General features: G+C 33.3%; 2 pseudogenes; both read right to left on the bottom strand.

Annotated features, from left to right (window-relative positions):
* Positions 1 to 2,824: 2,824 nt before the first annotated feature.
* Positions 2,825 to 5,614, bottom strand: LOC111913446 (uncharacterized; annotated as a pseudogene).
* A 1,285-nt stretch (positions 5,615 to 6,899) lies between these two features.
* Positions 6,900 to 23,514, bottom strand: part of LOC111913609 (very-long-chain 3-oxoacyl-CoA reductase 1-like) — a 37,597-nt pseudogene continuing 20,982 nt past the window's right edge.

The raw sequence follows: 23,514 nt of genomic DNA, 5'->3' as shown, positions 1-23,514 counted from the left end.
AACATTTTTATTTGTAGCAGCAGGAGCTATAACAGTTGATCATCGTCTGTTAGGTGAGTTTCCTCACTGTACTTATGGGTCGAAGGCACTAGTGCTAGCCCCCTGGATTATGTTTCATCATAGTAGTGGTCTTTGTGACACTTTCTGATATCCATGTATGTGTTTGTTGTCTTTGTGACTCTTGTTGGTATGACTGTATGCTTAGCTGGTGAAATAGACCCATACTGGTTGAAAGATACCGAAGGATTTGGAATGGACTCAGAGAGTCGGAGGGCACTCATGATTCGAAAGGGACTCAGCGATTTGGAAGGGACTCATAGAGTTAGAAGGGACTTAGGGGTGAAATAGACCCGTTACATGTTTTAATATGATATATAGAGGTGATGTGTATGTATGTTGTGGTATTTTGAGGAACTCACTAAGCTTTGTGCTTACAGTTTATGTTTAAATGTTTTTCAGGTACTTCCAGTTCAAAAGGGAAATGATTGGCATGATCGCATTGCATCCACCTGTATTTGTCATTTCATGATTTTGGGATTGTACTCTAACAACTGCTTTTCTTATGACATACCTGATGATTTTGAAATATATGACTGATGGTTTGGTTCATTTTAAACAAAAATTTTCACTTATTATTTTGGGATGTCACAAGTTGGTATCAGAGCCTTGGTGTGAGGGATCCAGATACACTCTCGCGTGTGTAAGAACTCAAACTAAGGAATTAAGTGAAAATAAAAGATTTCTTAAAAATATTTTTAACATGGGATGTGATGCATGCAATCGATCGAGCTCAAGTATGTGTTCCCAAAGTAACCATACATGTTTATTTATTTTCAGTATGTGAGTATGTGAATAACATGCTAGATTAGGGCTAATGATCTGCTTAGAGTTGCATGATAGGAGAGATGCCTTTGTATGCCTACTGTATGAGCCTCTAGAATAACATGCTAGTTTGGATTGCAGATGATATGTTGGATGGCCTGTTAGGCAATGCTTTGATGAGAACTTGAACCTCGAATGTTGTTTGTTTTGTGCTTTCAGGAACCACTGCTAACACCAGTTAACTATCAAACAAAAAGGCTTAACGACGCAACTTATTACCCGTTTGTCTTCTCATTCGTTATACGGTGATAACTAAGATGTATTGATTGTTTTAAAAGTATTTAACAACACCATTAAATAAAACAAATATATTATAATACACAAAACTAAAATAAATACTACTATAAATTCAGAGTTCTTGTATTGTTTCATTTCATCTACAATATTATGTATATAATTATAAAAATAAAAACAATAAAAACATAATATGACAGTTACAAATTGATATTTAATATTTGAGATCAAAACGAAAAATTAGTAAAAAATTTAATAAATCTTTAAAAGTTAAATATAATAAGAAGAATAAAAACGAAACATTATTAAATAGGGTTAATTGTATAAAACATGAAACTAAAAAACATCATTTTCGAATAAAAATGGTTGATATTATTGATCCAAAAATCAACTTATTTAAGGGTAAAAAAAATACTTTTTGGGGTTAATTCTTAGTATTTTACTTTTTAAATAACCTATAATTAGAGATGCTCTAAGAGCATTTATAATTTGAATGCATTAAACTCAACGATAGTAGGATGTCACGTTGTTGCTTAATGGATATGTAGTTCAATTGGAAAAAAAAAACTTTTTTCATGTAAAATATTAACAAATAATTTTTTTAAAAAATATGTTGTTCTATTGAGCTTTTGTAAGATCAATGCATTGTATGATAAAAATTATAAAGTTATATGAAAAGTATAAAGGCTTTTTTGGGAAAAAGGTAAATATTGTGCATGCACTAAGAGAGCGGAAAAACATAAATAGTATTATAGTTACAGACTATGGTATATTATCTTTTTGCCTCCATAAGCCTGTTTATCCAAAAATTAAAAAATAGGCCATGTAAGTCTACTTCAGCGATTACAGACATCCTGTTTTCACATTATTATCAGATCAGTCTAAACACCTTGTAACACTGAATGCCAAAGACATGCTAATGTGAAACAGTGATTAATTATGATGTGTTTCTGATCTGTAAGTACTTGTTGAACATAAAAAGAAAATTATAAATAAATAAAAATTATATAATATAGGTACTTGTTGGTAGTAAATTAGTTCTTGGAATTATCTCTAAAAGTCCATTGTTGAGCCAGTTCTTGATGGAGGGGGTTGGTATGGTTTATAATTAGCATGTTTGTTTTCTTTCAATTTGCTGTCTGGGTTGACTGTCTATCAGTCAAAATAATATGATGGGATAACTGAGATACTCTATTAGTCTATTATATTAATTGTTTGATTCCAGACTTGTGTTTTCAAAGTTTTATTAATATACTATATGTTTTAAATTAATAAATGTTTTATTAGTTAAGAATCTGCTACATGTGCTCTACCTATGGAAATCTCATGACTTAGATTTAATTTTATATATCTTAATAATTAATATTTAGTAGTTCCATTCCCATATGAATGCATAACTATGACTCGCAACCACTTTTTTTTTTTCTTTCTGTTTCTTCATTTTTTTTTATATATGCTCCTTATTTTCTTAGAAATTTAATTTGAATAAAATTATATAAGTGATGATATAAAGGGTTTCTCCTCATATCTAGGGTAGTTTTCATTTTTGGAAGTTCCTTTCAATACCCAAAAGTAGATATTGAACCCTTAAGTATGGTCAAACTAGTACCAAAGGCCCCCATGACAGATGTAAAAAGGTACACAAAAAATTGAAAAAACAAACTCACCACATTACAAAATACAAACCATAATACATTATAAACTCGGTTACTACCCCTAACGCTAATATACAAGAGCCCTCGTTAACATGGCCTTAATTATATATGGCAACCTACTACAAATTCAACTTAAAAAGGGATCTTTTTGTAGACAAAAAATTTCAAAAATCCTCTAGAGGGAAAGAATTAATAATGTAAATAAAAATATTGTTACCACTATGCAATTTTCTCTATTGACAACCTCCATTCCTTCCTGGACCTCCATAATAAATATAATTCCCCCAAACATTATTTTTTCCTGCTTTTATATTGTAACAATTTGGATGATCAGCTAATAGATGGAGATTTGTTAAAGGAAGCAAACTATTGTCCCAATCAACAACCTGCAAATTCCTAAAGTATGAAGCTTTCCCAAAACCTTCATCTGCAAAATGACCACTTCCCATTTGTGTTGATGTGTGATATCCCCTTGATATTGAGTTCACTATCTCCCCTCCAAATTGTATCATACTTGCTTCTTTTTGTAGATGACTGAATAAAAAAGATGGCCAATATCCTATTAGCACCCCTGATCCAAATCGTAGCCACCAGTGTCCATGTTTAGGATCCTTTATATAAAAACAACAACAATGTCAATGGTTGCATTTTTATATAACCTTCTATTTTGTTAATTTATTACTTCAATTTAACAGTATTGTAAAAGTTGAGTTATAGAAATAGTTGTTTAGAAAACAAACAAAGATCATGGATCAAGGACATGAGGAAAAGAATAATAAAGGCTTATATATATAATTGTTCCAAAACCTAGATGATATCAACTTAGTAATAGTCTATATAGCTTAATTACTTAATTAAGTAAAAGTTAAAGGGAAGTCCACGCATGGGGGACACTTCCTCGAAATGGAGAAAGAATCTTAATATTTATTATTTTATCAATCCACTTCACAACTTTTCTCTATCATGAAAAAAAATATTTCCTATTTTATTATTTACTTTAAGTTATTTTTTTAACAACTAGGTATGAAATATAAAACAAAAATGTACAATACCCATAAGAGTGAAATCCATATTGAAATTAGAATTCGAATCCTTAACCATTAAGTATACCACAATAGAATCAACCAAATTTGATTTAAACTTAGCATATCATTAAATAAATTCAAATGCTTTTCTCATTACCTTCCATATCATGATACCAATATCAAATTGTTTTCCATTGTAAGATGATCTTGGCACCTATAGCAATCCTGCTGTTTGTTTGAACAAATCCTGAGCATAGCAAGTTATAGCACCCTGTTGCTTGGTATGCATCAGTCTGTATATATTAACATTTATTATCCCAATTATATATATATATATATATATATATATATATATATATATATATACACACACACACATAGAGAAACAATTGAGATATTACTCACCGTCCAATAAGTAAAAAATCTTGGATAACCATCTCCATACAACTCTGGGCTAACCTGGAAAATCACATCATGAATATTTTTGAAGTGACAGCATATTTATTTCATTAAAGTTTCAATAAAAAAGGGTTGTCTTGATCAATGCTATAATGGGGAATTAAATACAAATAAGTTATCTACCTGCCAACCGGCTTCAATGGTGTTGAGATCATTGCCAAATGAACCGGATATAACCCATAATTGTGACAGGCTAAATTCATATGGATCTGTAACAGCAGGTGTCCATACATTCATACTGGCTTTTGCTCCGTAGTACTGATCTCCATTAACGAAAACGACTGCATGCTATAGTTTCAGAAAACGTATCTCAGCAAGCAAATCTTCAACTTTCCAGATAAATTTGTCTTTTCTTTTTCATTTTTGGTTTGAATTCAGAGTGTTGTTGATCATGCATAATTGCAGATTGATTAAAGTTAAACAAACCTCATGGCCACCGCTCATGGTGTCGTGCCTCACACCTCCTTTGATCTTTCTTCCAAATCTTTTTATTGAACTAGCTCGAAGAACATCTTTTTCGGTGGTTCTTCTGATCGGAATAGTGCCTTTTGGACAGAATTCGCTAGATTCTGCCCATAGTTGAATTGTCTCCAAGTATTCATCAATGGTGTCATTCCCCTTCGGCCTCTCAAATGGTGGTTCCTGTGATTAAAATGAAAAGTTACTTTAAGAAATCTTCGATTCAAAAAACAGAACAAAAAGATAATGAATGTATATATATATATATATATATATATATATATATATATATATATACTAATGGCCTTTGTCCTCTGAGTTTCGGATGATCAAATGCAGGTTGCAGATGAGAAGGAACACAATCGATCAAATCTCCATCAGGACTCTACAAAAGAAACCCAAATTGTGAAAATCGAAAGCTAACCTTGAGCTACAAGAAACTAAGGATAATGTCAACACAATAAGTCAAAGAGGAAACTTACCTTAATGGTCTTAAGCGCAGGTTTATTAATCTTCTTTAAACGAGCTCTGACTTTCTTAAGCTTCTTCAATGTTTCCATTGGTCTAAAGCTTGTTTCGTTTATTGGTACGGAATTAGCAACTGCGACAAACAAGATTAGAATACAAACAAACGAGAAAATGATTGGAGATGTAGAATAAGAAGAAGAAGAAGAAGAAGAAGAGGAAGAAGACATGTTTGCATTGGTATTTAAGAAACAATATCTGTGTTTGGTTGTATCCTGTGCTAACATGACCTCAAATGTGTTATCTGTTATGCAGATTAATCACTTGTCTCTTTGCTACTTAGATACTATTAACAAGAGAACAAGAACAATAACAAAGAAACAATCAGTTTATTCTGATTTTTTGGTGCAACCCTTCAAAGACAAGAAGAGTTGGTGAGTGTTAAAAATTTGAGTCTTACTTTTAAATGACTCGAATTGACAGATAAATACACTCTTTTTTCTCTCTCATATCAAGATTCCTTGGGCTCGTGCTCTGACACGCAGAACCAGCCTACATTACATTAGAGGTGTGTGGGGTTTAAAACCCATTAACACACCAATAGTCAATTTTATTTTAATCAATTACACCTTTTCTTTTTAAATGACACCCACAAAACCAGAAAGAATGCTCAAAGTGGTCTTCACTCTTTCCAACTTGAGGTCTAGCTTTCCTCACCGAAAGATTAGGGTTCAAACCCTTTTATCAAAATAATTTCAACCTTTGATTTATCATTAAGTCTTGCTAGTTCATTCCTTGTTTTGCTCTTGTCAATCTTTTTCATAAGATATTTGGTTTATTTCTTATGTGGGTCATGTTAAAAAGAAATATTAAAGATAACCCCTCATATTTTTTTTCAAAAATTAATTAAAAGTTACAAAAATTCAGCCATAACCATTAGTGGAGAATCTAAGGTTATCCGTTATATCCGTCACTAACCATTATAGCGGTGGATATTGCATTATCACCACACTCTCTACCACGAATTATAAGATACCTACCACTAAACACATCACTCTACCTCATTTTTTTAATTAAATATAATTTAAAAATACATTAAAAAAACATAATTTTTTAATACTAGTTTTTCATTAAATTAAAATACCACATTACAATAAAAAAAAAATTACATTAATTAAAATAAAAAAAATAAAAATAACAATAAAAATAAAACACCTAAAAATACCAAACATAACTAAAAAAACTACCACCTATTCCTATATCGGACCTAAACGAACTCTTTCATCGCAAGAAAAATATCTAAATTTTCGCCTTCAATATCGTCCGCTTTCAACTTCAAAATCTCCATATCGTTTTTTGTTTGAATCGTCATTTGCACCTCTTGGAATGATGTATGTGCTTCTATCATTTTTTGCTCCACCCGACTCAACATCTCCGCCTTTGTTTCTTGAATGTGGACATATCGATCAATTTTCTCTCCAAAATAATCAATAACACTAGAACTTGGAGCCGACGAACCCGCTTTTTTTTGCTTTATTTCTTCCAACAGACAGACGAAGAGGTTGCTCGTCTTCAAGATTGACCGGATCATCGTTGATGTCGATGTGTGTTCGTCCGTCCGATCGTTGGGAAGTTGCATCCGGGTTTCTTGAACGCTTTGAACCATAAGAGGTTTGTGAAGTTTCCGTTTGCTCTTTTCATTTTGGAGCGTCTTTCAATTTTAGCCACAGTTCACATACGGAAAAGCTTTGCGGGTTACTGTTGTTTTTTCAAATTGATCCAAATCCGCCTTGAAGACATTGAAATCGTTTGTCCCGCTTTTGCGTATGTTTTGGAGGTTACTGTAAATTTCTCCAAATTCGGTGTGTTATAGTCGAATATCGCGACACTTCAACCTAATTTGATAGGGATTTCGACTTTCACTTCCCGTTAATGCAAAAAACACGCTTCGAACTTTCTCCCAAAACAATTGAATGTTTGATAATCTCCTTCAATTGGGTCTTGGAAAGCTAAAACTCATGCCTCCACTAGCTTTTCTTCTTCCTATTTTGTCCATGGCACCCTTTTTTGGCCGATAGTTGGTCGCGTCGTTTTTTTTCCTTTTTTTGGTTGAGGTGATGGTGGTGAAGGTTACGTTTCTAAAACAAAATCTGGCGAATAAAGGGATTGTGAAATTAGTGGTTGTGATTGTTGTGGTTGGAATTGTTGGAAGGTCGGAAAAGGTTGATATTGTTGTTGGAAAAGTTGTGTTTGTTGGATAGGGGAACCGGTTTGAAGCAAATTGACAAAACCACCTTGAGATGAGTCCATGGTCGGGAATTAGCGAGGGGTTGTATTCCAACCCCTTCTGTCTCTTTCAACCGATACTAGGTATATTTCAACCCCTTCGATCTCTTTCAACTGGTACTGGGTATATTTCAACCCCTCCGGTCTCTTTCAACTGATATTGGGTATATTTCAACCCCTTCGGTCTCTTTCAACCGGTATCAGGTCTATTTCACCTCTACCACTACCACATAATATCATAACAAAAGAGTCACAGAGACATCAAGCAAATACATGCATAATAGATAATTGTCATGAAGATAGCCATCATACTACAAACATAGACTAGTGGGGCGATATTGGTGCCTTTGACCTACGAATACAGTGAAGGAAAGTCATCTTAGACTGAAGATATCAAATCACACTTGGGCTACTGACTCACGAAATCCTCTCACTAGATCATAAGTATAAACCCCTAATTGGAAATTAGGTCAATAATCTAACCCGAGAGTCAAAACCCTAAATTCAGACTTAAGGGTAAAAAGGCTGCTTAAACCCTGCCTTATTGGCATACCATATCAAGGCCCAAATCCAAACTAGCCCAAAATGCATTTTGAGTCCAACTTAATAAAAGACCCTAAGGCCCAAGAACTACATGATGACCTAAGGCTCACAAATGACCTAATACTACAAATGGGCTTAAGGCCTAACTCGATCAAGGTAGAAGCCTAACAAATCCCGAGCCCAAAACGCAAAAGGCCCACAGACAAACGTATGTGCGGCGTACCTGGTACGTACGCCCGAAGTACGCTGCTAATCTGGAAATCAGGGTGTTGGCCCAGTACGCGCAAAGTACTCATAAGTACGCCCGAAGTACTTCATCCTCGAAGTCTATTGTCGCAAATAACTCAGGGTAATGCTTCCTCGTTTCTTCCTCAGGCTCCCACATCCACTCAGAACCCTTGTGGTGCTGCCACTGTATTTTCACCAACTCAACAAATTTGTTCCTCAAGGTTTTCATCTTCTAGTCAAGGATCGCTACCAATCTCTCGATATAATTCAGACGACCATCCACCTGAATGATCTAATGGAACCACTAGAGAATCATCAACCAAACAAGTCTACAGCTGAGAGACGTGAAATGTGAAGAAAATACTTTTTTGTAGTTTCTGTGGTAGAAATCTTTAGATATCATTTTCACTTAAAAAAAACAGGAAATTAAGTAATCTAATCTATAAATATGAGCTTTTTAAAGAAAATAATCATTTTTCAATTTTTGAAAAATAGTCACATTCTCCCGAATGTCTCATTCCAGATTACTGTTCATATTCTGGAGTTCTTTTTTTTTTAAAGAATGTCTTGTTTCAGATTTGATCCGTAGTTATTTTCTATTTTTTTCCAATTTATTTTTAAAAAAATACCCATTATGTCCGAAATATCTATTCAGAAGTGTTTAATGTGACCGTTTTTCAATAAAATGTTTGATTTTAAGCACTAATATCGTTTATAGTTATATTTATTATGTTTGTTTAAGTTTTTATTAAATTTAACTAAAACGGTTTTTTTTCTCAAAATTCCCGAATTTTTCATTAGATTTCAAATTTGTTATTTAAATTTTGGTGTTTTTTTTCGAAATCCGAAATCCAAAATTTCAGTATGGAATCCGGAATGTCAGACGAAAAATACGTTTTTCTAAAAAAATTATTTTTTTTTGTCCGGAATAGCCATTTCGGACTAAATAGTTATTTTTGCTAAAAACAAATTTTTTGGATTATTTTTCAAAAATACACATTAAATTATGGCTAGATTACTTAATTTCCTTAAAAAAAACTTTATATTTTTAAAACAAAACCTTTGGTTAAAGAGAGATTTAAAAAAAAAATGTTAAAATAATGGGAAAAAAATGTCTTATACTAGTATATAGAAGGTACATTTTGCAGTATCAAAACACATTTCGTAGCGTCCTCACTGAAAATCGAAAGATGTAATCATGGGAGGAAATTTCTTAAATTTTGGTTAATTTTTTAAAAAGTATATGTAATAAATATGTTTATGTTTGTTTTTTTCTCAATAGATAACGATGGAGTGATGACTTATATCATAGAACCTTGCGAAAATCTTAAGTACTTAAGTAGGTGGCTACCTGCAAAAAGTTTTATATTTTGGCGAATTTTTGAATTTATCTTATAAATATGGCTATATATAGTGAAAACAAAATAACCTAACTCTACGAGTTAGGTTATTTTGTTTTCACTATATATTATGTGCATGTCTGATTGATTCTGGACCAATCATTTTAGTTATTTAAAAAAAGTAATTAATGCATATTATATGTTGAAGATATAATGAATATTAATTACATCTTCAGCATTTAATATGCATTAATTACTTTTTTAAAATAACTAAAATGATTAGTCCAGAATCAATCATACATACACACAATAGATAGTGAAAACATTTGAATCTAGCTCTCTCTCTCTCTCTCTCTCTCTATATATATATATATATATATATATATATATATATATATATATATATATATATATATATATATATATATATATATATATATATATATATACTAGTTTATAGCCCGTGGGAACCACTGTTATAAATTTAACTAAATTTATATAGTAAAAAATTAAAATTATTAATCAGTTATTTTAAATAACTTATTAATTAATATATTTTTTAGTTATATAAATTTTAATCATTGATTTAAATAAATATGTGAAATTATATCATTTTATAATTTGTATTAATTTTATTTTAATTTTTATTCTAATGTTATTAATTTAATCTATAGCAGAAAATTTAAAATTTGAAATTTAAAATGGAGAATTAATAGGTTGACAAATGACATGCATTAATTATGAGACATAATGGGGGTGACACATGACAAAAAAAGAATAAAATATGTATTAATAAGGAGACCTAATAGGATGATCAATGTCATAAGGAGAATAAAACTATTCTTTTATTAGAATAAGAAGATATATATATATATATATATATATATATATATATATATATATATATATATATATATATATATATATATATACTAGTTTATAACCCGTGGGAACCACGGTTACAAAATTAATTAAACTATTATAGTGAGAACTCAAAATTATTAATCAATAATTTCAAATAAATTATTAGTTAAGAGATATTTTTTTAGTTATATAAAATTATAATCATTAATTTAAATAAATATGTGAAATTATATCACTTTATAATTTGTATTAATTTAAATTTAATTTTTATTCTAATGTAATTAAATTAATGTAATTAGAGTGAGAAAATTTAAAATTTATAATTTATAATTTAAAATTTAAAATTGAGAATTAATAGGTTGATAAATGGCATGCATTAATGATGAAGCCTAATAGGGTGACACATGGCAAAAGTAGAATAAAATATGCATTAATTAGGAGGTTTAATAGGATGACACATGTCAAAAGGAGATTAAAACTATTCTTTTATTATAATAGGGATATATATATATATATATATATATATATATATATATATATATATATATATATATATATATATATAACTATAGTCTAAAATATTATATAATTAATAGGTTTTGTTGTGACTTTATAGACGGTTATAGAAAGATGGAATTAATAGGTAAAGTGGTGGAATAACACACGGTTTATAGAAAGAATTGACATTTGACACCCACAATAACAATATGTGTGTTTTAATGTGTGTCGGAGAGATTCCACTTGGTGTCTGCTCACTGTTGGTGGTGGAAAACACTGAAGGCATAAAAAATAAGTGTACTCAAAACATAACAACCGGTAGGATTATCGGTTATTTTTCTTTTGGGTCAAATTTTCAAATAACTATCACCATTTTTAAAATTCTTTTGGTGTACAATGGGTTTTCTATAAACAAGAAAATTCTTTATGTGAAACAATACACCTTATTAATTTTTAAGCCATTAATCTCCACTTAGTAGTAAATGTGCAGCTTAAAGGAACCTTTGGATTAAAAAAAATTAGTAAATTGCACTATATATCTAGCCAGTCTATGCCAAACCTATCTCATCTAGACTGTCTATGCCGATCCTGTCCCATAATCCATCATGTTGGGGGTAAACCGTTGACCAATAATGATTATTGGTGAATTATGCATCTCAAATGTTAGGCTTTCACTCTAAGACTTCACTCTCAAGTGAAGATTTGGACTAGAGGTGTATACCGGGACTCGGTTGGGCCAACCGGTCTGAAAAATCCAAATTAACCGAGTTGTAGGATACCAGTATGGTATTAGAATTAGTTTGGGTCTATTGCATCTATGCAGTGGTGAAACCATATAGGGCGTTGGGGGTACTATAACATCCAAAAAAAATTGTTTTATATATAAAAAAAACAAATTATTTGTTAACATGCTCTATGTATTGTACCCCTAGTTAAGGGGATTGTACCATATTTTTAATGTATGAGATTAAATACCTACATAAAATGTATCTTTTCTGGTTTTTATAGCAAGTGTAGAGAGAGAATAAGTTGCAAAATAACATGGATGATCAAGTTTTAAACAATTATTTAGTCATTTTTATTTAGGAGGATGTGTTTCTTACAAGTTCTTGATGACAAAATCATTGATCGATTTCAATACTTGAAGCCTACGCGGATTCAACTGTAACTTTTGCTTAAATTATATATATATATTTCCGATTTATGACTTTTAAATATTAAGAAACTCTTTGTATTTACATTTTTGAATCTTTTTAATCTTTGTATCCCATATCAAAAATTTTGATCCCACCACTAAACCTAGAGGTCATGTCGGTTCTTATGTTTTTGGAGGTGACATTAATGTAGCATGCTCCTTTCATTTATACCAAATCTGAAATCATGGATTTGCAATGAAAAAACAAAATGTGGGAATCGGAGCTTTTCAAGGAATCATCAATGGATATGACAAATAAAGTGTCGTTAAAACTGTCTTTAAATTTGGTTGCTGGTAACTCTGTTTATAGCAATGCGGGGTTGGGACAATTGTGGATGGGTATTTTTAAAGTGATTATACTGGTTTGAATAAGGTTAAAGTTATTTGAGGCGGTGATTTCAAACTATTCATACAAAATTGAATTGTATTTTATTAATAAAGAGTTAAACAAATAAAAGATAATGAATTGAACATATCAAACTGATCAAAAGTTGCCCAAATGTATGCAAATTCTTGTAAGATTCTAACTGATTTTACTTAAATAAATTATGTAATTGTTTCAATATTATAAACCAATCCAACTAAACTTAGGTCCTGTTTGATAATTTCTGTCTGGGAAAGTGTTGTATGATAAAGTCTGTCTGGGAAAGTTTTCTGACTGGAAAAGAAACCATGCTGTTTGATTGTACATCTTATTGACTGTGCTGAATGATGAAAAAAAGGAATAAAAAATAAAAAATAAATTTAAAAAAAGTTATTTAAAAAAATTAATAATCCAATAAAAAAAGAAAGAGGCGGGGTTTGGTGTATAATTGTTTTTCCAACCCATTCAGCCAGAAAGATATGATTTAGGGGCTTTCTGGGAAAGACATATCTTACCGGAAAAGACCCATCTTTTGTGCAAATCAAACAGTCTTTCCGGTCCATTCAGCCAGAAAGATCTGTTTGGACCTGAAAAAATGCGTATCAAACGGGGCCTTACTTTAACCTGAACTAATGATTAAATGTCTTGACCTTAACCGAGTTTAGTCTAGTACTTGGCTTGTTAGTTATGGATACTTAGCTATCTTGCATTTACGTTTAAGCTCATTTTTTGACCCTAATATCATAAAAATAATCATATCTGTAATATACTAAATTAAACTTTATTATGATATGAAGTTATGATAACGACTTTTGTAGTACATTTACATAAAACTCATTCAATTATTACCCTTCGTTTCAAACTCGATATGAAGAAGTACAAAAAAGTTATCTTCCTACGAAACCTATTGATGTAAACACAATAAATTTTTCTATAAAAGAAACATAAAAAGAAGGAAAGTAATATTTCTGATTTCCTCATTTTGAGAGGTGTATCAGATCCTTTGATTTTTGCGTGTTTGGGGTACTTTCCATTTGATGGTCCAAGTTGGTTATGAACATGAAAGTCATAAATTAACAAGCCCTCCACCCTTAAGGTGGGATGGATAGGGACATTCCTATTTCCTAGTAATCAAAATTATAAATAAAAGCGAAATTTTGTTTAAAAAAACAGTCTTACAACATATAAGGTTGTGACAGATAGTATAAATAGATACTATATATTAGTTTAATGTTTTATTAGGGCCTTTGTTGCACAGGAACAGGATGAAATCATCACAGTAATCGAATGAGTAATACAACTAAACAAATGATATATCTTATTTTTATATTATTCCATCAAATATGTTTATTATCTATAATTAGAAGAAAAAAAACTACATGAAAATGAAGATAAATAAAGAAAAAATATTTATTTTATTGAAATAATTTTTAGGGAAAACCTTATAAAAACCCAACACATTTTCATCAAAGTTTTAAAAAAACCACTATTTTATTTATTTGTACATTAAAACCCTTATATTTTTTAAAATGTATCATTTAAGGCATCGAGCTCGGTATATTCTAGATAGCCGAAAATGCTAGGTAATCGATTCTCAACGTTTTGATTGTTACAATTCATTATATTAAAAAAAATTTAAAAATATGAGGGTTTAAATATACTAAAAAAAATAATATAATGGTTTTTTTAATCCTTTCATGAAAATATATTAGGTTTTTCTAAGATCAAAAAACCTTAAATAAGAATTTCTGAAAATGTAGGGGTTTTAGTGCACTAAAAAATAATATAATGGTTTTTTTAAACATTTGATGAAAATACGTTGGGTTTTTCTGAAGCTTTCCCTAATTTTTACTCGAATTTATTTATCTCTTATAAAGGAGGTTATCTAAATGAATTTTAAAACGATTAAGATGTTAAATTGTTTCTCTTCTCTTTTAATATTTATTATCTAAATTGCATGAAATTAGAAAAGAATGCATATGTAGGAGGGTTGGTTCAACTTTACATACTAGAATCGATATCACTATAGAGGTAAACGGTCGTTAACCGGTGATAAAAATTCTAACTAGTTTTTTAATTATTTTGATTCATGCTTTATAAAATCTATTTTTATATTCATGTTCACTTTAGTTTCTTATGTACAAAATATAGAAAAGGGTTTTCTATATACCAACAAAGTTATATGTAGGTTTTTCAAAATATATATTTAAAAATCAATATCATATTTACTAATCCATATATTAAAACTTTTAATGAGATGTATGTATAATGAAATATTCTATGTAAGGTTTAATATTTGAAAGTTCATATCTATAATTTTGGATGTTTTTATGTAATATAAACAATGTAATATAAAGTCAATATGGTCAAAAAAATTATCTAACAATTCATTCAAAACAATTTATTTTTTTTATCCTATAAATATTACTGGATACTAGAAATAAAATATTAAATAGTATTTTAATTATATTAATGTTATAAAAACTTATAATATTTATTAGATGGTATAAAAACTAAAGTTTTAAAAGGATACGACTATATTAAATAGTGTTAAAATACCAATTAATGAACTTTTTTTTTATTGTTTGTTAATTCGGTTAATGCCCAAAAAGATGAATAAAATGTTTAATTTCAACAAATTTTAAATTTTTACCCACGATTATTTTACCCATTTAACGACATTCTTGCGCAACGCGTGAGATTTCGTTTAATATAATATATATGGTTAAATTATATATATATATATATATATATATATATATATATATATATATATATATATATATATATATATATATATATATATATATATATATATATTGTTAAATGGCACAAAAGTCATTAACTTTTCATTTTATTTCAATTTTGACATCGTATTTTTTGCTGTTGCAATTAAGTCACTATTTTTTCAATTTGTTGCAATTATGATCGGTTAACTGGTTTCCTTGAGTTCATCCGGCTGCCACTGCTGGCATAACATGATAACGTGTTAGAAGCGAAAAAAACGGTGCAAAAGACACTATTTTTTTAAAAAAAATTTGACACTAAGTTTTCAATCTTTTTTCTAATTTTGACCCTCTGTTTTTGCTTTTCTCCAATTTGCAACATAAATGAAATATATATATATATATATATATATATATATATATATATATATATATATATATATATATATATATATATATATATAATTTTCACCCCCATTAATGAAAATCTTCGTTTTATATAGTTTTTTCTTATCTTATATTTGTAAATAAGATTTGAACTATAGAACCTTAATTTGTCACAGTATATACCCTTTCGGTTTCACTTATTCCTTAATCCAATACTATAGTGACTTTTTTCCCTCCTCCCTCGTTTCTTCGACCTTGCCTCGCGTATGTAAATAACATGTTTCCATAATTCAAAACCATGTCTATTTAGTCGTAAAAACATTCCTAGTGCATGTTTATTGACTCAAAATTAAACCATGTATGCTTTTAATTTGATCGTAAAAATGAAAAAAAGAACCATGCATCGAATTAAATTAAATAAAGAGACAATTAACGACCAACTTACGTTTTGTTGGCAGCATAAACGTAACAGCCCAGATTTTACAGAAAAATTTTCATTTATTTAATCATAAATACCAACCACATTTGTTTCTAAAATCCCATTACATAATCATAGTGTTTCTTTAAAAATCAGAGTACCAAGGACTAAGTGCGGAAATATTGGAGAATGCATGTCACGCCATCAAGCCGGGCCCTTGCCCTTACGGTCATAAGTACTTGAAACAACCAACAAACTGTAAGCATACGCTTAGTGAGTTTCCCAAAACACACATAACATATAATCACATAATGTCATGCACACATACACATAAACTTGCCATGGACCCCCTCGATGGTCTTCATATGGAATGGCATGGGCTACCCCCATGGTCTTGTATCCCCGAGCCATGGGCTCCCCCCATGGTCTTACCAAATGCCATGGGCTCCTCCCATGGTCTTCACATAAATCTATAATCAAATAGCAAACCATTACATATTCCAATACTAATCATCTCTGATCAATTAATGTTTAATTAGAGTAAGTCTTAATCCATTAAGCCCTTAAACTTTCACAACACAGTCCCAAAACACATACTTAATGAGGGATTTATTGCATGAATGGAACTGAGAAGCCAATAAAGTTTACAACTTTAAGTCAAGAGGAGTCATGAAGGGATCAGATCTAACTTATTAACCCCTGGAAACCTCAATATCTTGGACAACCCAACCAAAATCCTAAAATCGTGGTAAAACTTTAAACAAAGAGATCTAGATGCATATAAGGCAAGATGTCAACTTTATACCTCAAGAAGACTACTATTGGTAAAGAGTTTCTGGATATATAATCCTTCTTCCAAGCTAGATGCTTCCAACTTCCAATCTCCTTCCAAAGAATCACCAAAATCAATTCTCTAAGCTCACCACAACTCACACACTCAAACTTGCAAGGTGACATACGAACTTAGGGTTTCTGGATACGGGAGGCCGGTAAAGAGGCCAGCCAGGGGTTTTATGTTCTTTAAATAGGATGCAACACCCTAAAATTAGGGTTTCATCCCAGCCACCAACTCGTCGAGTTGGGTCGTTAAAACCCGCGACCACAATATTCTCAACACGACGAGTTGGAGCTCCCCAACTCGTCGAGTTCCAACAATGATTTCTAATATTTTGAGAAATGTCTTATACCTGGACCAAACGTTACAATAAATCGCATAGAGAGGATGCAATGGTACAACAATGGCAACACCCGAACCAATATTAGCAATGACACCTCTTTTCCTTTCAACCATTCCTTAAATCACAAGTCTTGTTACCAAACTCATACCTATCATAATCACTTTCATCACATGCATCCAAACTTCTTATTCAACCTCATGAAGAAACCTAGCTGCAGGATAAGTCACCCTGGCATTTTCACCAAAATACCCACGTCCAGTTCGTCACCATAAATCACCTTCAACATATCCCTAACTCCAACCACCATATTCTCGGCGGAAAAACCCATAGTGAAAATCTTGATGTTAGTGGTTGGGTGCATCGATACAATCCCATCAGAAACTTCTTTAAGCTTGGGAAGGTTTACACTAACCAAGATTAGGTAAAGACCCATTTAAGTTAGTTGGAAGGCAAAGACTTTGCCAATGTTGTTAGTTTCTTCAGTGATGGTAGCCCATGAATCATAGTTTTTTAAGTTCTCAGGTGGTCAGAAAAAAGTGATGACAACCCATTTGAGCAGAGTGGTAATGAGTTTGAAAACTGAAAAAAAAAACTAATTACATAAAATGGAGCAATTATGTATTTACATATGTTTATTTCATTTATATATATTTTTAATCTATTGTACATATATTTTATTATACTATAGGATAAATGGAACACTTACATCTTTTCATAAGTTTATTTCATTTATGTTGAAAATTTGAAAAAAAAAATGAAACATTAGTCATAAAATTGGAAAATATTGAAAACTTAATGTAAAAAAATACAGTGTCTTTTACGCCACATTTTGTTTTGCTTCTTACACATCATTATGGTACGTCACTAGTGACAACTGGATGACCAAAAACAAACCGGTCAACTGGTCAGAATTGCAACAGATTGAAAACTTAGTGACTTAATTGTAAAAGAAAAAACATTTTGTCAAAATCGAAAAAAATGAAATGTTAATGACTTTTGTGCAATTTACCATATATAGAGAAATCTCTACAAAAGTCCCAATATTTTTGGCTGGTTTACGGAATAGTCCAAAATTATTATTTTTTTTACAAAAAAGTCCTAAAACCCGGTAATTTTTTTTTTTATTCTGACTCTTTTTCCGGTTCAGCCCGTAGCAAATTAATTTAGGTTTATTTCGTAAATTGGTCAAAAATATTGAACCTATTTTGTAAACTAACCTAAAATATTATGACTTTTCTGCAAATACCTTTATTTATATTTTTGTTTTTTTTTTTTATTATTTTATTGAAAACTCAAGTAAATATATTTGTTATTATCACTATTATTAATTAAATCCATATATAAATATAATTTAAATACATATTTATACATATAAAAATGTATTTATATGTAAAAATACGTATAAATATAAGGGAAAACTACAATAAAGCCTACATATTAGCCTCATAATCGATTTAGTCCTGATATATATATGTATATATATATATATATATATATATATATATATATATATATATATATATATATATATATATATATATTATTCAATTAAGTCCCAAATATCGGTAATCGTATTCAATTTAACCCTTTGACCCGGTCAACAGGTCATCCAACTTTCAAAAATTATATTTTGGGCCCAGCTTTCAAAACTTATTACAAATTTGGTCCAAATTTTACACTTTTGGCCCAGATTTTAAATTTTGTTACAAATTTGGTCCAACTTTCATAATAAAATTGTAAAATTTGGGCAAAGGGGGTAAATTTTAGACCAAATTTGTAACAAAATTTAAAATATGGGCCAAAAGGGCAAATTTTGGACCAAAGTTGTAATAAATTTCGAAATTTGGGCCAGAAATGTAATTTTTGAAAGTTGGATGACCTGTTGACCGGGTCAAAGGGTTAAATTGAAAACGATTACCGGTATTTGAGACTTACTTGAATAAAAAAATATATATTGACTAAATCGATTATGAGGCCAATATGTAGGGACTTTATTGCACTTTTCCCTAAATATAATAAATAAACATGAAAGACATATTTATATATTTTATATCTTAAAAACGGTTTTAAAGTTTTTTTTCCATTTAAACATATTTATACGTTGTTAAGAAAAATAATTGGATGATGATAGAACATATCGGTACAACGAACATATCAGGTCATGGTTAAGTATGGTAGCCCAGACTATGCTTATGTATGGTGGACTAGAAATGTATGGTGGACAAACGACCATACTCAATGTAACACCCTAAATTTTTGCAAACTTTTTTGAGACTTTAAAATGCTATGGTTTTAACAAAATCATTACAAGTATTAACCCACATTTAACAAAAATCGGTCCCGCAAAAACATTTATGATTAAAACATCAGGTGTTACCATTAAATATCAATACAACCATAGCACACGAATAATAATGTAACATCCCGGAATATCAGAAGTAGAGTTGAAGGGCTAAAAGTGTTAATGTGAGAGGGCAACTCGGCGAGTCCACGAGTGGACTCGGCGAGTAGGGTCGCGACTCTGGTCGCGTGTTAAGTGACCAACTCGGCGAGTTGGTGATGAGTGGAGAAAACCCTAATTTCGGAAGTTGAGCCCTATATAAAGAGCATAAAACTTCTTCCCCAGCCTCTTTACCTTCCCTTTGAGTTCCAGAAACCCTAAATTCGTGTGAGCCTTCCTTGGTGAGAGATTAGAGCCTTGGAGGAGGTAATCCTGGAAGGAAATTAAAGAGCAAGAAGAGTGGAGCAAGGGGATTTGCAGAGAATTGGTTCATTCATCAGTAGGAGCCTTCATTTGAGGTAATAATCTTCTGTTTGAGCTTTTGTGCATCTAGATCTATCTTTTGTGGGGGGTTTTGGGGCATAAATGAGGTCCATCTCAAGTTTGGTGTAAGATCTGAGGTTGCTACCTCAGATCTAGGTTGTTAATGACCCAGAAAGCCATAAAGTCTATGCTCAAGAGTTGTTGGTGAAGTTCTTTTGTCCTAAACCCTAGCCCTAGAGTGTAAAATGCCTATATCTCCTTGGATTCACGTAAAGTTTGCCACTTTACGTGATGGATGGCTTGTAGAAGGGGTAGATCTATGGTTTAGAGCTTCTGCATGGCTTGGAAAGCCTCTTTATGGTTTCTGATCTAGGGGTACTCGACGAGTCACAACGGTGTACTCGGCGAGTTGCTTGAAGATAGGCTGGAACTCGACGAGTTGGATGAACAACTCGGCGAGTTGGATGATGATGGGCAGGAACTCGGCGAGTTGGAAGAACAACTCGGTGAGTTGGTTGCAGATAGCCTTGCACTCGGCGAGTCTATTCTTGGACTCGGCGAGTCTGGTCGTAAGGTCCTAACCTTTCTTCTGGTTGAGCTGTGAATCGGTGAGTCGAGTATGAAATGACTCAGAGTTGTTGGACTCGGCAAGTCTCGGGGTGACTCGGCGAGTTGAGTCGCGGATTGGGAAAGTTCTGTGCATGGGGACTCGGTGAGTAGAGTCAGTTAGGGGTTGACTTTGACTTTGAATTTGACCAAGGATTGACCAGTTGACTTCCAGGGACATTTTGGTAATTGTTGTCATTTACTTTGAGTTCAGTGTTTTGGTGGTTGGCCAGTGGTGGAGATCGTATCAATGGTCGGAGCAACTTGGGTTTATCTGTTCAGGCGGCAGTTGCGAGGTGAGTTATCCTCACTATATCGACAGGGTCTACGGCACCAAGGCCGGCCCTTTATCGGATTGTGATCCGGGTATCGTTGTTATGTTATTGCTTTGCTATGTTGCATCCTGGTAGTTAGGATGGTATATGTTAGAGACCTGGTTAAGGTCGGAATCCTGGTATATAAGATGATGATATGCTAGTGACCGGTTAGGTCGGTATCCTGGTTAGGATGATGTTATGCTTTGTGATCTGCTAGATCGGTTTGATTGGATGCGAATTATTATATGTTTGAATGTTTATGTGCACATGGTTGTTGGACTGAGGTTGGGTTGAGGCGGAACCTGCTTTGTGTTGTAGGCTAACATACCCAGGGCGGACCGGTTTTCCCGAAGGCCCAACGAGCGGTCCGGATTGGCTGTAGGCCTCAAGAGGGCGGACCAGACGTGCCGAGGCTCGGAGAGTGGACCAGGCCGACTGAAGGCCCAGTGCGGGCGAACCAGTCATACTATAGACTCAGAGAGTGGACCAGGTGGATTGAAGGCCCGGTGCGGGCGGACCAATCACACTGTAGACTCGATGTATGTGGTTAGACTCGATGTATGTGGATAGACTCGGAGGCTGGACCAGGTGGACTGAAGGCCGGTGCGACGGACCATTCACACAGAAGACCCGAAGTGCATGGTTGTTCTGTGTTCTGTTATGATATGGCATGTTATGCGTGTATGATATATGTGGTTGGTATTTTGGGGATATCTCACTAAGCTTTCGGGCTTATAGTTGTGGTTTAATGTTTCTCAGGTTCTTCAGGAGACCGTGGCAAGGCAAAGGCGTGATCGTACCGCTCCTCATGATTGTGTTTTATGATGTGGTTCTGGGAAGACTCTGATAATAATTGTATTGAAAACCTTTTTGTAATAACTTTATGAAAATGGGTTGTTTTTGAAAAGTTTAAATTGATTGAAAATTTTAGACCGTTACAAGTTGGTATCAGAGCCTTGGTTTGAGTGAATTGGAGGAACATTCGTGTGAATCCAGTCTCAAATCGAGGAGGGTTTTCAAAAGAGAATTTGTAATGGTTTTCAAAATGAGTAAAGGAGGACGCGGAGGTACGATCAGCCGGAGCCAGTAAGTAACCCCAAAATACCATACATGTTATTTGTTTTTGAGCTTTGATAGAACAACATGCTAGTACTAGGCTAGGGATCTTCAGGATTTCATGATAATGTTGCCTGATTTATGATGCCTGTTAGCCTAGGGTTTCCTATGTGGGAGACTTCCAGTGTTCCTCTAGGAGTGAGGGTTGAGTGCTTATTATGTATGTTCTTCACTAGGGTGTTGTGGTATAATTGATACAAATATGGGTAGGTGTGGAAGGTAGTATGGGCCCGTACTACTGAAAGCACAGGACCCATACGTGTATCAAAGAAACCATAACCTCTAGGGATGGGTTGGGGGTTGGTTCCCGAATTAGTGGGAAGTATCTGAGATCTTGTGGTGTTTTTCAGTATGGAGGTTTCGAGGCATGCTAGGAGTGGATCCGGATCAGGATCGGGAGCAGGAGAAAGCGGTCAGGGTGGGTCAGTATCGCCCGAGGTTAATGGTCAAATGAGCACAGACGAGTTGGATGCTAGGATTCGTGAGATCCTGCATGATGAGGTTGCTGCATTGTTCCGGACCGAGTTGCCGGAACTGTTTGGGTCGATCAAGACCGCCATGGTTGAGTATTTTGATGAGCGCTATGCGGATCTCACAGAGACGGCTGCCGCGGCAGCTACAACGGTTGTAGCAGCGGCAGGGGGAGGAGATGGTTGGGGTTTTCGGTATCGGGACTTTGATAATACGAAGCCTCCTACCTTCGATGGGGTTCAGGACCTGATTGTTGCTATGAGATGGTTGTCGGATGTGGAGGGGTGTTTCTTCACATGTTCATGCCCTGCTGATCATAGGGTGAGGTGTGCTCTGAACCTGTTGAGGCTCGGGGCGAAGGATTGGTGGAGATTGACCACGGGGTCATATTCAGATGCGCAGAGGGCTGCGGTTTCTTGGGATCAGTTCTGGGAGATGTTCAACACTCGTTATGTTCCGCGGGTTGGGAGAGAGAGGTTGGCTCAGGAGTTCCTAGAGCTGAAGCAGGATTCTGAGTCGGTGACGAAGATCACCAGGATGTTCACTGAGAGGGCGATGTTTTGCTCGGAGTTCGCTTGCTCAGATGTCCCGATATCTGAGTATGCTCAAGAGGGATATCAGGCTGTTTTGTCTACGCAGAGGTGCGAGACCTTATTGGAGTTACAAGAGGCCGCCAGGCGGCGTGAGTTGGAGATTGAGTTGCAATTGCGAGAGCAGAGGCAGGCTCCGGTGCAGTCGAAGCCAGCGCCGAAATGGTCCAAGATTGTTGATTATAGATTGGGAGATCAGGGCAGCCACACTTGTGGTAAGTGTGGGAAGGGTCATACCGGAGTTTGTAGGTCCGGTGGTGCATGCCGCAAGTGCAGAAAGGAGGGGCACTATGCGAGGGATTGTCGGCAGACAACCCCGGTTCGGGATCTGAGGATTTGTTATCATTGCCATCAGGTTGGACACTTGAGGGTCAACTTTCCACAGCTTGCTGCAGGACCGGTGCAGGCTCCAGCACCGGCCACTTTGAGGATTACGGGTGGAGG

Source organism: Lactuca sativa, chromosome 1 (genome assembly GCF_002870075.4).
Source record: "Lactuca sativa cultivar Salinas chromosome 1, Lsat_Salinas_v11, whole genome shotgun sequence".
Classification (NCBI taxonomy): domain Eukaryota; kingdom Viridiplantae; phylum Streptophyta; class Magnoliopsida; order Asterales; family Asteraceae; genus Lactuca; species Lactuca sativa.
The sequence above is the reverse complement of the archived record's forward strand: the minus strand, read 5'-3'. Positions and strand labels throughout refer to the sequence as shown.